Source organism: Symphalangus syndactylus, chromosome 16 (assembly GCF_028878055.3).
Source record: "Symphalangus syndactylus isolate Jambi chromosome 16, NHGRI_mSymSyn1-v2.1_pri, whole genome shotgun sequence".
NCBI lineage: Eukaryota > Metazoa > Chordata > Mammalia > Primates > Hylobatidae > Symphalangus > Symphalangus syndactylus.
In genome coordinates this window covers 36,043,927-36,058,395 of record NC_072438.2, presented here as the reverse complement: position 1 = coordinate 36,058,395, position 14,469 = coordinate 36,043,927, and the positions used below count along the sequence as shown (strand labels likewise).

Genomic DNA, 14,469 nt, shown 5'->3' with positions numbered 1-14,469 from the left:
AAGTAAATAAATACTTTGGTTTCATAGAATCCTTACTGGGTTTAATGGATCTTTCTGTGTTTGAATCCTGGCTCTAACACTAACCAACTATATGACCTTGGGAATGCTTTGTAACCTCAATAACTGAGCTTCCACCTTCCTAATTTATAAAACAATTGCTGTGTTTTAATACCACTTATATATAATTATAGTGAGGATGAAATAAAATATTAAATATAAATGTCTTAATTAGTTCCAGAAACTTAATATATGAGAAATATTATTTATTGTAATTGTGATGATCATTTCTGTTGCATGCTCCTTATCTCTTTTTGCCTTATAAAAGACGACTTTATGCCAACATTTAAAACATATTGTTTCAGCTTCCCATATTAATGACTGAGAAATTCCAGTTAAAATGTATGTAGTCACGACACCAAAGACACTGCATGAAACAAATTATTAATAAACTTAACCTCAATACAATTAAAAATTCCTGTTCTGGTGAAATACACTGTTAGGTGAATGAATACAGAAGACACAGACTGGAAGAGAATATTTGCCAAAGATATACCTGATCAATGACTGTTATTCAATTATATGAAGAACACTTAAAGTTCAACAATAGGAAAAATAACCCCCCAAATTGGGCAAAAGGCTTGAATAGACACCCGACAAAAGATATGTTGATGAAAAGTAAGTATATAAAAAGATGTACCACCAGAGAAATGAAAATTAGAACAATAACGAGATACTCAGACACATCTATTAGAATGGTCAAAGTTTAAAACACTAATAATGGCAAATTCTGGGGATGATATGGAGTAACACAAACAATTGTTGATGGGAATGCAAAATGGTACAGTTACTTTGGAAGACTGTTTGGTAGCTTCTTACAATACAAAACATAATCCTACCATAGCAACCAGCAATCACATTCATTAGTATTTAACTAAATGAGCTAAAAACTTATGTCTACACAAAAACCTGCACACAGATGTTTATAGCAACTTCACTCATAATTTTCAAAACTTGGAAGCCACTGAGATGTTTTTTCAGTAAGTGAATGAATACATTAACTGTGCTGCATCCAGACAATAAAACATTATTCAACTCTAAACGGAAATGAGCCGTCAAGCCATGAACATACAAAGAGGAAATATAAATGGACATTAGTAAGTAAAATAAGTCAATCTGAAAATACTACACACTGTATGCTTTCAACTACATGATATCCTGAAAAAAGGCCAAACTATGGACCCAGTAAAAAGATCAGTGGTTGTCAAGGGTTAGAGTGGAAGGAAGAATGAATAGCAGAGCATGGAGGAGTTTTAGAGCAATGACACTACTCTGTATGCTACTACAATGGTAGATACAAGTCATTACATATTTGCCAAGCCCAGGGAATATACAATACCAAGAGTGAGCCCTAATGTAAACTACGCACTTTGAGTGATAATGATGTGTCAATGTAGATTTACTGATATTAACAAACATACCTCTTGGTGTAGGATGTTGATGGAGGAAAGTTGTTTATGTATAGAGCAATGAGGCATGCGAGAACTGTGTGCCTTGTGCCCAACTTTGCTATGAATGTAAAACTACCCTAAAGTCTATTTAAAAACATGAAGTCTACATCATATCAACTTTCATGCTTATGGCAAATCTCAAATCTTATTAGATGTCATTCCTCTTGCCCCTAGAATGATCTAAATCCCACATGTTACTTCATATCTTAATTTTTTTCTTATTCTGGAATATTCTGCACACTATATTTCTGAGTGTGCTCTCCATTCTCTGACAGTATTTTATTTTTTTATTACACTACAGGGTATTTCACGGTATTTTAAATACTATACAAATGCCAAAAAAGCATTGCTGAATTATTACTAAAGTCAAAATTCCATTTTTATTCCAGCAAGACTTTCTTCCCCAATGTAATGTTAAAACTGTTTATTGTATTCATATTATGAGTGTTCCTAATAACCATGCCAAAACTCAACAGCTTTAAATAATAAACCCTTAATCACCTCATGAGTCTGGGAATAAGAGATTTAGATTGCTCTTGGTTGGCTATTGCTTTCAATCTCTGCCATGCTCAGTCCCATATGTGGGGTTGACTGACTGTCAACTTATTTAGGTTGTTCTTGCTTGGGGTGACTGGGCCATTAATACTCTCAGCTTTTCTCTACATATAGCTGTAAACCTCCAACGTGTCATCACAAGCATGTTTTTAGGGAGATGACAGAGGTACAAGAGAAGAAGAAGAATATACAAAGATATCTTCAAGATTTTATGACTTCATTTCTGCTAACACATATTGATTATGAATTCCAAGGCTAAGTTCTGATTTAGAAGGCAAGGGTAGGTCTTCCTGCCCACAATGAGTTGGCACTAGACAGTTACATGAGTGAGAGTGAAGGAGGTGAATAATTAGAACCAAGTGATTTAATTTGCCATACCCATCACCCCCTTTATTATTATTCAGTTTATAATTTACAGATCATAAATGACCCTTTAGATGATAGAAATGAAAAATGAAAAACTTTAAAATGCCAGTTAGCATACAAATAGGCACATCAATCAGTGGAACAAAATAGAGAGCCCTAAAATTAACCCACACATTTACGGTCAGTTGGTTTTCAACAAAGTGGCCAAGAATATACAATGGATAAAAAAAAAAAAACAAAAAACAGTCTCTTCAATAAAATTATTGACAAAACTGGGTATCCACCTGCAGAAGAATAAAACCGGCCCCTTTTCTCACACCACATGCAAAAATCAACTGAAAAAATCAATTAAAGACTTAAATGTAACACTTGAAACTGTAAGACTACTAGAAGAAAACAAGGATGAATAATTGGATGGCAACAGCCTGAGCAATGATTTTTTTTGGATTTGACTCAAAAAGCTCAGGCAACAAAAATAAAACTAGAAAAATGGGGTTAGATCAAATGAAAAAGCTTCTCCACAACAAAGTAAAAAATTAACAGAGTGAAAAGACAACCTGGGAGCCTTTGGATTGGGAGAAAATATTTGCAAGCCATGTATGTAACAAGGAGTTAAAACCAAATATATATACGAAACTACAACAACTCAGTAACAAGAGTTGTTAAATAAATTGACGAAGGACCTGAGTAGATATTTCTCAAAGAAGACATGCAAATAGCAACAGATATATGAAAAAATGTTCAACATCACTAATGTTTAGGAAAATGCAAATAAAAGACAAAACAAAATATCACCTCAGACCTGTCAGCATGGTAATTATCAAAAAGGTGGAAGATCAAAGATGAAAGATGAAAATGGTGAAGATGTAGAGAAAAAGGAACTCTGGTACACTATTGGTGGAAATGTAAATTAGTGTAACCATTGTGGAAAGCAGTATGGAAGTTCCTCAAAAACCTAAAAGTGGAATTACCATATGATCCAGCAACCCCACTTCTGAGTATTTATGAAAAGGATTTGAACTCAGTCTGTTAAAGAAATATCTACACTCTCATGTTCATTGCAGCATTACTCACAATTGCCAAGTTATGGAAGCAATGTAGGAGTCCATCAATGGATAAATGGATTAAAAATGTGGTTTATATACCTGATGGAATATTATTCAGCCTTTAAAAACAGAGAAATTCTGTCATTTGTGACAACAAGGATGAACCTGGAGGACATAATGCTAAGTGAAATAAGCCAGGCACAGAAAGACACATACTGCATGTTCTCATTTATATGTGGAATTGAAAACAATTACACTCACGGAAGCAGAGAGTAGAGTGGCAATTACCAGTGGCTGGGGGTGGGAGAAATGGGAAGATGTTCCTCAAAGGGTACAATATTTTAGTTAGAAAACAGGAATAAATGACAAATATTTGAGGTGATGGGCATGCTAATTAGCCTAATTCAATTATTCCACATTTATACATATATCATGCATCACTTTGTACTCCAAGAATATTAAAATTATAATTTGTTAATATTCAATAAAATGAAAATAATAAATTTTAAAACATTAGACTCGGAGAAGTTTTTCTAAGAAAAAAAAAGAGAAATACCAATGGGTAGACAGCTTGAATTTTTTCCAACAAAATGACATAAGGGTGATGACTTGAAGGCAAAAATGGATTTCCTATTTTGAAATTTTTTACTGTTATATAAGAAAACTCAGAGGAACACTACAGGTATTCTAGAAATTTGTTTCTGGTGTTTGTGTGTGAGAGTGTGTGTGTGTGTGTGTTTGTGTCTAAGCAATCAGCACATTCATTAGTCTATAGGCAATTTACTAGTGGTCCCATTCAATTATGTAGGATATACTGAGATTACACAACACGCCTCATAGTGCAATTTATTGACTTGTATTTTATATAAGTGTTTCAGTTCACATGGCTGCATAACAAACCACTACAAATCTTAGTAGCTTGAAACAGCTCTTTATTTTGGTCACTAATCTGCAGTTCGGCAGGACTCTGTGGCGTCTCATCTGTGTTCCACTCAGCATCAGCTGGGGCATTGTGGAGGCTTGGGGACGGTTTGCTCACTTATATTTTTAGTTGTAAGAAGATTCAAACTGGTGGCTGAAATAGCTGGGGATACTCAAGTATCTGTTTCTATCTTCATTTGACTACTTCAGCATGAATGCTTCAGGATAAATAAAACACAAGGATTTCACAGTTATGTCCCAAGAGAGAAGAGAGCCAGGTGGACTCTGTATCACCTTTTGTCACCCATTGAATCCACATAGTGTCACTTCCATCAAATTATGATCCCTATTTAAGGGGACAGTATTCAGATTTTATCTTTTGATGAGAAGAGTATCAAAGTTCTGGGGGAGTATGTGACAATACTTGTATTTCTATGGTCATTTTTGGGAAGTGCAGTTAGCCACAGATGCCATAAGACTATAGCCCTGTGGTAGGGCCCACCAAGATGGCCAAAGGAAGTTTCTTCATTTCAGCACTAATCCATGGAGGACCCCAGCATTTAAGCTGATAGTTTGTAGCCCCTATACCCTTTAAAACAATCACCATGTGCCCCATTTCCTAAGAACCCTTCTCTTCTAAGAAGAAAGCTCTAGTAAGGGCTAATCAAATAAATTATCTTTGAGCATGTACAATATTTTCAAAATTGTTGATATTTATGATTTACTCATTTATTTTTAGAGTTGGGGTCTCACTATGTCCCCCATGCTGGAGTGCAGTGATGAGGCCATAGCTCACTGCAGTCTCCAACCCCTAGACTCAAGCCATCCTCCCACCTCTATCTTCCAAAGCCCTGGGATTACAGGTGTGAGCCACCAAGCCTGGCAGCCACAGTACCCAGCGTTATTTAGACAAGAAAACGTGTTCCCCTTTCAGATTATACAATACTGGATTCTAGTTATTCCACTTAATTATATGCTAAATTAATCATTATTTGGCTTATAATTTTGAAATTAACCTATGTATTTATTTCTTTTCATTTCTCCCCAAAACTTTCCCATTAACACCATCATCGGAATGTATGATCTATAAGAAAGGAAACACATGTTGTTTTGTGTTTTACCACTATATTCTCAGCACATAAAATAGTTAAGTGAATGAATAAATTAAAATCAAAATAAGTTGTTACTATAAGTAAATAAGGGAGATATTAGGGAAATAGAGCCAGACTTTTACAAACAATGTATAAGTAGCAGATAGGTTTTGCCAATAAGTTTGACAGAACTTAGAGGTGGAGCCCCCATGTCTCAGTCTATTCTTCCACTATAACAAAATACCATAGACTGGTGGTTTACAAACAACAGAAATTTACTTCTCACAGATCTGGAGGCTGGAAAGTGCAAGATTATGGGGCCGACAGATTGGGTGTCCAGTGAGGGCTGGCTTTCTGGTTCATAGATGATTGCCCTTTCACTGTGTCCTCACATGTTGGAAGGGGCAAGGAAGCTCATTGTGGCCTGTATTATAAAGACAACGATCCTATTTATGACAGCTCTGCTCTCGTGACCTAATCTCTCAAGAGCTTCACCTCCCTATACCATCATGTTGGGAGTTAAGATTTCAAAGTACGAGTTTTGAGGGACACAAATATTCAGTCCATAGCACTCCACATAGAGTAGGTTTCTTTTGTGTTTGCATGCAAGAGAAGTGAGGTTATTTTATTCAGATTCTTCATGAGCTAAGAGTTATACTGTACTAAACAGCAAATTGATCCTTTTCAGTATATCCTCTGTAACTGAAAAAAAGTACTATAGAAACTTCCAGGATGTTTATAAAAACAAACTAAACTAAATAGGATCTAAAAGCTCTTCAAGGTTTCTTAAAGCTCTTAAAAACTGAGAGAAGCCATTTCTGTTTCTATAAGAAGTGTTAGCAGCTCTATTTATGAGTAGGGCTCAGGCCTGCATGGTGAGAGAGTCCATTGAAAGAGAAGGCCCTACACAGCTTTTTCCCAGAGATTGTTTGAAGTGGGACCATGGATATGAAATTTAAGAAACTGAAGTATTATAAGAACACCATTCCTCCTTCTCAAACTGTAGATGATGATTAAAATCTAACACAGATCTTTGTTACTTTAGAGTAAGACTTTGATTTCTAAAAGGCAATATATTGACATTGAAGTGAATAAAACTTTTATTGCTGTCATATATCACTAACAAAACTAGGGGAAAGAGTATAAATGTCAGAGAAAGACGCCCCTGGATTCATATTCTAACTCTAACAACTATTAGCTGAGTGTCATTGAGCAAAATACTTTACCTTCCTGAGGTTCAACATTTTCCCCTTCTTTTAATTGAACATACAAAAACTTAGTCCACTGTTTGCTTTTTAAGATTTCATGAAATTGCATATTTAGGTATGAAAACAGTGCCCAATTAAGCAAAAGTAATTGGTCCCCAGATTTCTTCTAAAAATGTGCCCTTAAAATTAGATAACTTACATCCTTTCCCAGGAAAGGAGTGAAAAGTGGCTGAGAGAGTGCAAAGGATAGACACACCATTTGCAGGCGAGCCAAGGAATTGTGCACAGTGAGACCAGCTTCCCCTTCATGATACCTCTGAGGACTATTGGAATTTAGACATATTCAAGGGGGCACTTGGTTAAGAAATATTTAATAAGGTTGTACAATGTACCAGGAACTGTGGGAAGCAAGAAAATGTGCCCCAGGGCAGAATTCCACAGAATCGAACATTACATTTCAGTAAATATCTCAACAGTCTCTTCTGCTTCAATGTGAGTTTTTGCAACGTGAATAAGGTCCCATGTGCTTGATAAACAGGGGGCTGACGTTAGCATAATGGACAAGTCATATTAGCTCAAATGTGATTTTTCCCAGCCAGTTAATTTTTGTGTAATATCAGCTGAGCCCAGCAAGCCGTTGAGGAAAACAAGCCTGTACCTCGTGCCCATTCTTCTCCTGTGGCTCCAATTGACCACCTGTTCTGTTTGGGGAGTCGTTTTCCTGATTTGCCTGCATTTTGACCTTGTCCCCATGACTCAGCAACCTCAACTCTTCTTGAATCTATTTTGTCAAGCTGCCTTTCCCTTTTCTTTTTAAGGCAAAGTCCTATATTTTTCAGAGTAGTTTGTTTGTTTATTTGATAGGATTTAGTGTGTTTTCTCTGTGCTAGTATTTTGATGTGGATTGCCATTGTTTCATTATCATTTTGTTTATATCAGGTTGGGAGTCCCCTATACCAATCATATTAACATTTTCCCCAAAAGCCCTATTTCTATGCACATTTTTTTCGGAATGCTTTTAAAAGCCACAATATAGAAGAGTTTTTGTTACTAACTTCCATAAAAGCCAGAGAAATGGAGGTTACACTTGAACCTTTACTTACAAACTTTCTCTAAATTTGTACCCTGAGTTCTAACAGCACCAGTGACAAACACTGTAACAGCCAATCTCTTCTACTGGAAAATTTCCTCCTGGATACCAGAGTTCAGTGTACCACCTATGAGGTGCCCAAACCCCCTTTGCTTTTTAACACAACAGCAATCTCATGTTAATATAATTTCTTACTGATTTCTCAATGTCAAACACAGATTCTGTCTATAATAATTAAAGTTGTAACAGTTTATCATTATTTTGCACAGCATTTACCCTATCGTCTGATACATTACAGGGTATCAAAAAGCAGTTCCTGAATGGCAGAATGAATTAATGTTTCACGGTGTGCACATATCAGAGGGGAACCAGAAAATTCATCAAGAGAGTCCATGTCCACAGTTATCATAAGCATATCATCATCGATACCAAATTCAATAGGTGATTGCAGCTTATATTTTTTAGCTTTTGTAGGCTATCCAAATCACATCATTTCCAGGGTCCTATTCTATTTTAGATCAATCATTCTTAAGGTAAGTTTTATTGCCACTTTTACAAGTGGTAAACTATAAGGACCAGACAGTTAAAGCAGTTTGACTACAGTGAGAACAGGTATTTCGGGTTCCACAGCCCTCACAATCCACATGTTCTCTTTCCTGGCCAGATTGGCCCTGAATTACAATTATTCCCAGGGATTCGTGCTTAGTAAGACTTATGAAAGGATTATTTAGTACGCAAGGTGTTTGATTCCTGACACATTATCCTCCCTGTTCCAGTGGGCTAAGTAGACGAGGAATTAACATATTTTGTATGGATTAATACTTTCATTTACTATCTCTGTGGAGACGGTTTTACAGCATTGTGTGATGTTTTGTGCATGCTGATTTGAAGAGGCAGGAAAGAGAATGCTTATTTGTTGACATTTTGGTTTTGGTAAATAAAGTGACCTTTAGCTTTCAGTCACACACTTGAATTTAAGTAAAGATAAATGAAAATCTGGAAACCCTGGCTAAAAATCAAGTACATTTAGAATGAGATGTGTGTTGTGCTCAGAGGAAAATACTTATTTACTCCTTCCGTCAGGACCGTTTTCCTCTTAAATATCCAGATATTCATGAAGGACAGATTAGACAAATAAATCCAAATCAAACAGTATTATTTTTCTTTGCAAAGGCATTGATAATATGATTTTCTTAAAAGACTAAGATGTAGGCTGGTGCTGTGGCTCACACGTGTAATCTCAGCACTTCGGGAGGCCGAGGTGGGTGGATCTCCTGAGGTCTGGAGTTCAAGACCCGCCTGGCCAACAGGGCAAAACCCTGTCTCTACTAAAAATACGAAAATTAGCTGGGCACCTGTAATCCCAGCTACTCGGGAGGCTGAGGCAGGAGAATCACTTGAACCCAGGAGGCAGAGGTTGCAGTGAGCCAAGATCGCACCATTGCCCTCCAGCCTGGGCGACAAGAGCAAAACTCTGTCTCAAAAAAACAAAAAGACTGAGATGTAAATCATTGTAGCCCCTGGCACCACACCTTCATGCATTTCTTCCAGAAAGATTTATTTAGTGTATGTTATGGTACAGGTACTGTACTAACTGATGGAGCCAAGCTATGTAGGAGAATTAAAAACAGGATAAGAATCTATGCTTTTAAAGAAAGAAGGGTTTTGTATATCCTTTTTTTATCTACATTTTGAGAGCGCACCCACTGTGCAGAAAGAAGTAAATCCACAGAAACAGATTCAGCCTTTGTCTAGATAAACATGAACTGGGCATTTTTTGCTGTCAGAGAAGTTTTGGGAATGAGCCAAGTACAAATTATTTTACAACAAGCCAGTGGACTGTCAAAATGAATTCAAATGTCTATCTCTCCTTACCCCAACCTACATACACACATATGCCTATTTTGGTTTACCTTTGTATTCCTATTTTTAGGGTTATGTAACACCTTCTCCAGAGACATTCCACAGTGCTGCCAGATTCCCTGTTCATCAGTCTCTTCCCACTGCTTTACATCCTGTCAGCAGTACCAGACCCTCTCCAGGAATGTCCAGACCACCATCCTCCTTTGACCAGATGCAGCTATAACGATACTGGCCTCAGCAGAGAGGTGATACATGAAGGTCACACATTCCTATATTTCAGTCTCATAATTTTCTACTACACCACTAATAGATGACTGATGTGTGTGGATAGCAGAAAGACTGTAACAGATACATAGAGAAAGAGCGGAGGGCAGACCTAGCACTATTTTTTAATACAATTTTCTGCTATATTATGAAGGAATGACTGATACGTGGGGGTAGCAGGAAGAAAAAAAAAACACAGAAAGAAAGAGAGAAAGCTGGCATTCCTATAGTCCATTATATTGCAAATTCCCCCACCCCCTTCCCCCTCTTTTGAGCACCTTACCCTCTATGCAAAGAACCTGGTATCGCTTTAGGATCTCAACCACTTCCTTGCCTGGACAATGGCATATAGAAACTCACAGAGCATAATGTCTGGTTTCTGAGAAATTCTTCTTGAATACCTGAAAGGGCTTTATCAGAACACTCCAAGAGTGGGTCTCTGATGGCTAGTTTGGCATTTCAACTTGACTGGGTCACAGGGCACCCAGACATTTGGCCAAATATTATTCTGAGTGTGTGTGTGTGTATTCCCGGTTGAGTTAACCTTTGAATCAGTACATAGAGTAAACCGGATTGCCCCTCCCAATGTGGCTAGGGCTCATTAAGTCAACTGAAGGCCTGAATAGAACAAAAAGGCTGCATGAGAGGAAACCCTTTCTGCCTGACTGCTTTGCTAAACATTGGTCTTTTCTTGCCTTCTAACTTGGACTGAAACATGTGCTCTTCTTGGGTCTTGAACCTGGTGCTTTTCAGACTTGAACTTAAGCATAGGCTCTCCTGGTTCTCAACCCTTCAGATTTGGACTGGAACTACACACCAGCTCTCATGGATCATCAGCTTGCCAACTTCAGATTGAAAGAGAGCAAGAGGGAGAGACTCAGAGACAGAGAAAACCAATAAGAGATATATATATGTACACACACACACACACACACACACACACGATGATTCTGTTTCTCTGGAGAACACTGACTAAAATAGGTCCAGTCTTATTTAAGTCTTGTGGCCAGTGCGAGATGAATGTATGTTTCTTTATTCTTTTTATTACTAGTAACTTTTGATTTATTGTGCAAAGCATGATTGCAAACACTCACATACACACTCACTCTCATTTACATATACTCTCCAAATATCCGTGAAACCATAGAAAAAAGAGAACCATTTTCCCAAAGGTCACATAATTCACAGGCATTACCACAGTCTGCAAATTGAGTACATATTTCACGTTACCATGCAGAGTCATTTTAATTCTTTTCCTTATCCTTCTTTTCTACACTAATTTTTGAGGCCAGCCTGTGCAGTAAAAATCATTCTTATAGCTTTTAAATTTTATTTGCAGTTAGTTTTCAAAAAAATGGAAGCTATCAACAACCCCCTGATATATCAGCACCCTGTCCTTAACTCTGCATAAATAGGGTAGAAGCTTTGAAATTTAAAGTTTTTTGTATCTTTGTCTTCCTTTTGGGCATCTAAATTGAATTCCTGGGCATTCGTGCTTTTTCTCCCAGAATACTCTGTGTGTACACGAGGAGCAGTGCAATAAGGATTTGTTTTGCCCATTGCAGAGATAATTCCCAGGGCTCGCAGCATCCCAGGGCTTCACGAGAGACGTCCCCTTACACTTAGGCTTGTGAATCTCATTCATGGGTGGATGCCACGGGGCATTACAAATGCCACGACTCCCTCATGATGATCATATAAGCACACTGAGAGCAGGGGTTTGGTCTGTTTTGTTCTTTGTCTTATGCCCCAGCTCTTAAATCACTGCCTGCACATAGTTGGTTCTCAAAAAATAGGATCAAAAGCATTGCAATAATTCATGCTTCCAAAACACACTTGTTGGGGTGTACTGGTGCCAGAAACTGTGAGAAAGAAAGCTAAGTGGAGTGTACAAGAGAGAATGCCAAGACAAATGTAGCAGACTTAAAGTCTAATGACAGTTACAGACATAGAAGGAAAATGCTAAGTGGTAGCTACAGGGAAGCAAACAATATAGAGAGGCATCTATGGCCCAGCATCGTTTTCTGTTTTAAACTTGTATTCGAATGACACATTGCATTTTCTTTCTCAGATCTTCCTCTATTTATGTGCAGTTAAGCAACAAGACAAAACATTTTATTTCCATTGAAAATTTTGAGTTCTAAAGTTTTTAATGAACAAAAGCATAAAAATTGAATTATAGAAGAAATACATATCCCTATAGCAGTACTACAAGTATTTCAGAGTGATGGTTTTTAATGATAGATTTTTTAATTTAACCATACCAACTGGGTCATATTGTTATTAGCCTGCTTGGTGTTCATCTGAAAATATTATTTTTTTTTCTTTTTTGGGATGGAGTCTTGCTCTTGTTGCCCAGGCTGGAGTGCAATGGCACATCTTGCCTCACTGCCTCTGCCTCCCAGGTTCAAGCGATTCTCCTGCCTCAGCCTCCCGAGTAGCTGGGATTACAGATGCCCACCACCATGCCCGGCTAATTTTTGTATTTTTAGTAGACATGGGGTTTCGCCATGTTGGCCAGGCTAGTCTCCAACTCTTGACCTTGTGATCCACCCACCTTGGCCTCCCAAAGTGCTGGGATTACAGGCGCGAGCCACCACACCTGGCCAAATATTATTTTTTAATGGCCTGAAATATCAGTTCAGCTATTTTGAGACATTTGTTATAATGTTGGCTTACTCTCAGGTTCTGTAAAATCAGCTGCTTAAACTACATATTGCTAAAGTGAAAAGACTTTAAATATAATAAACTGGATGACAGAAAAACATGGTAAATATTTTCTAAAGTTATATAATACATCTCAGGACTGACTAGTAAAATTAGAGTCATTGGAATTTACAATTTTACTTCTGATAAATATTAGTGAGTTCAAAAAGTCATTAAATGGGGAATTTGAGGGAAGTAAAGAATCAAAGATTAATTCCTACATGAAATAAAACTTTAAAGACTTTAAATATTCTGTATTTAAGTCAATATGGCTTCATCCTGTCAAAGAGCACAACAGTAATAAAAAAGCAATTAATATTTACTCAGCATCTCTAGTGTGTCAAGCCACAGAATAAGACCTCGATTCCTAAAAAAAAGAATTCTATGCTAATAACAAATGATCAAATTTAAACTTTAAAATAAATTCATAAGGTGTTTACTCCTCACGTGCCTATTTAACAAATGAAGCTATAGTGAGAAGTTTACGGTGGTTAGGTAACTACACAAGGCCAGTAAATGTCAGAACTTGGGTTACAATTCGCTAGTTGTCAACTTTGTTATTCATGAAATAATATTGCCTCTCACAGAGGGAAATGGGGAGAAAAGAGGAGGAAGGAGTAGAAGGAACAAGTGTAGAGTGAATGCATGGCTCTGAGGGATATTTGTGGGCTCTCTCAGTTTAGACAGCAATTTATATGTAAGGCATGTATGTCTTCCTGCAGGCTCCAGCCGGAGTATCTTAGCTTTAAGTTGGCCTCTACCTTTTGCTCACCACCTTGGACATTTGTGCAAATTTACAATGACTCTCTTTGCTGTCCCCTCTTTGGTTTTGGACATTGATATTTCACAAATATCTCAACCACACGCCTCATTGTAACACAGCAGTCTCAACACACTCTTACCTTCTTGTCCCACCTTCCAGAACCTTGCCCCAGGACTCAGTTCCAGGACTTCTGGGCACCTGAAATGAGAGTTCAAAGACATTTTCTCATTAGAAAATTCATTCCCAAACATTTTTTTAAAGCTCATCCAATGGATATAAGCCTTAATTCTTGATTCTGCCAGATATATACACTAACAACCAGACAAAAAAAGGAAAACAAAGTTCAAAAAAAAAAAAAAAAAAGAGGTAGTTATCAATGCATCAGAAGAGTGTGGACTAGCCTGTTTTTTGTTCTGGGCTTATTATTCATTTTCACTTAAGTGTTACAGCTGTGAGTGAAGAGTAGCCAGCCTTTTTTAATCAATCAAAAATCTTTTTTGGTTCACTGTGCAAAAAGAAAGAGATTTGGCACTGCCATTTCATTTTGTTTTTCACTTGTCCATCAATTCTTTTCAGACTCCTCGGGGTGAGTAAAATACAGGTTTGTCAACCCTGTGGAGTATCTGATATGGGATTAAATTTACCTGCTGCTTTAAATTGCCTCAATCCAGGACATTTATGCAATCATTTCCCTTGATTATTGAATTATGTTCGCAATTTTCAACACTTAAAAGACAATGTCCAAGAAGAATTTTATTTAAAAAGAGAAACACATTGGTTTGTGACAGAGGGAAATTTTACTAAGTTTTTCTGTACTTCTCTAGTGTTGCATTTCCAAAGATTTAGTTAGTGTGGAGCACATAGCATATTGCTATCAAGAGTTAATAGACAATATTCAGCAAACAGGCATACTGCCTTTATAAACAAGTATTCCTCTGAAGGAGTGGTTTGAAATACAGAGTTTCAGATCTCTGATGATAGAGAGAGTTGTGTTTTGGTGCAAAAGCATTAACTCAATAATTCCAGCATGTTGTAGTATGGACTACATTAAAATCCAACCTGGCCCTCTGGGACTCATTATGAATTTT

At 37.2% G+C, this 14,469-nt stretch overlaps 1 long non-coding RNA gene across 1 annotated transcript in view; it reads right to left on the bottom strand.

The window, feature by feature from the left end:
• LOC134732727 (uncharacterized) overlaps positions 1-14,469 on the bottom strand; it is a 164,219-nt gene that overhangs the window by 111,156 nt on the left and 38,594 nt on the right. The window contains exon 2 of the long non-coding RNA XR_010116210.1: positions 13,521-13,579. This is a non-coding gene — a long non-coding RNA (uncharacterized lncRNA). The remainder of the gene's footprint in view (positions 1-13,520; positions 13,580-14,469) is intronic.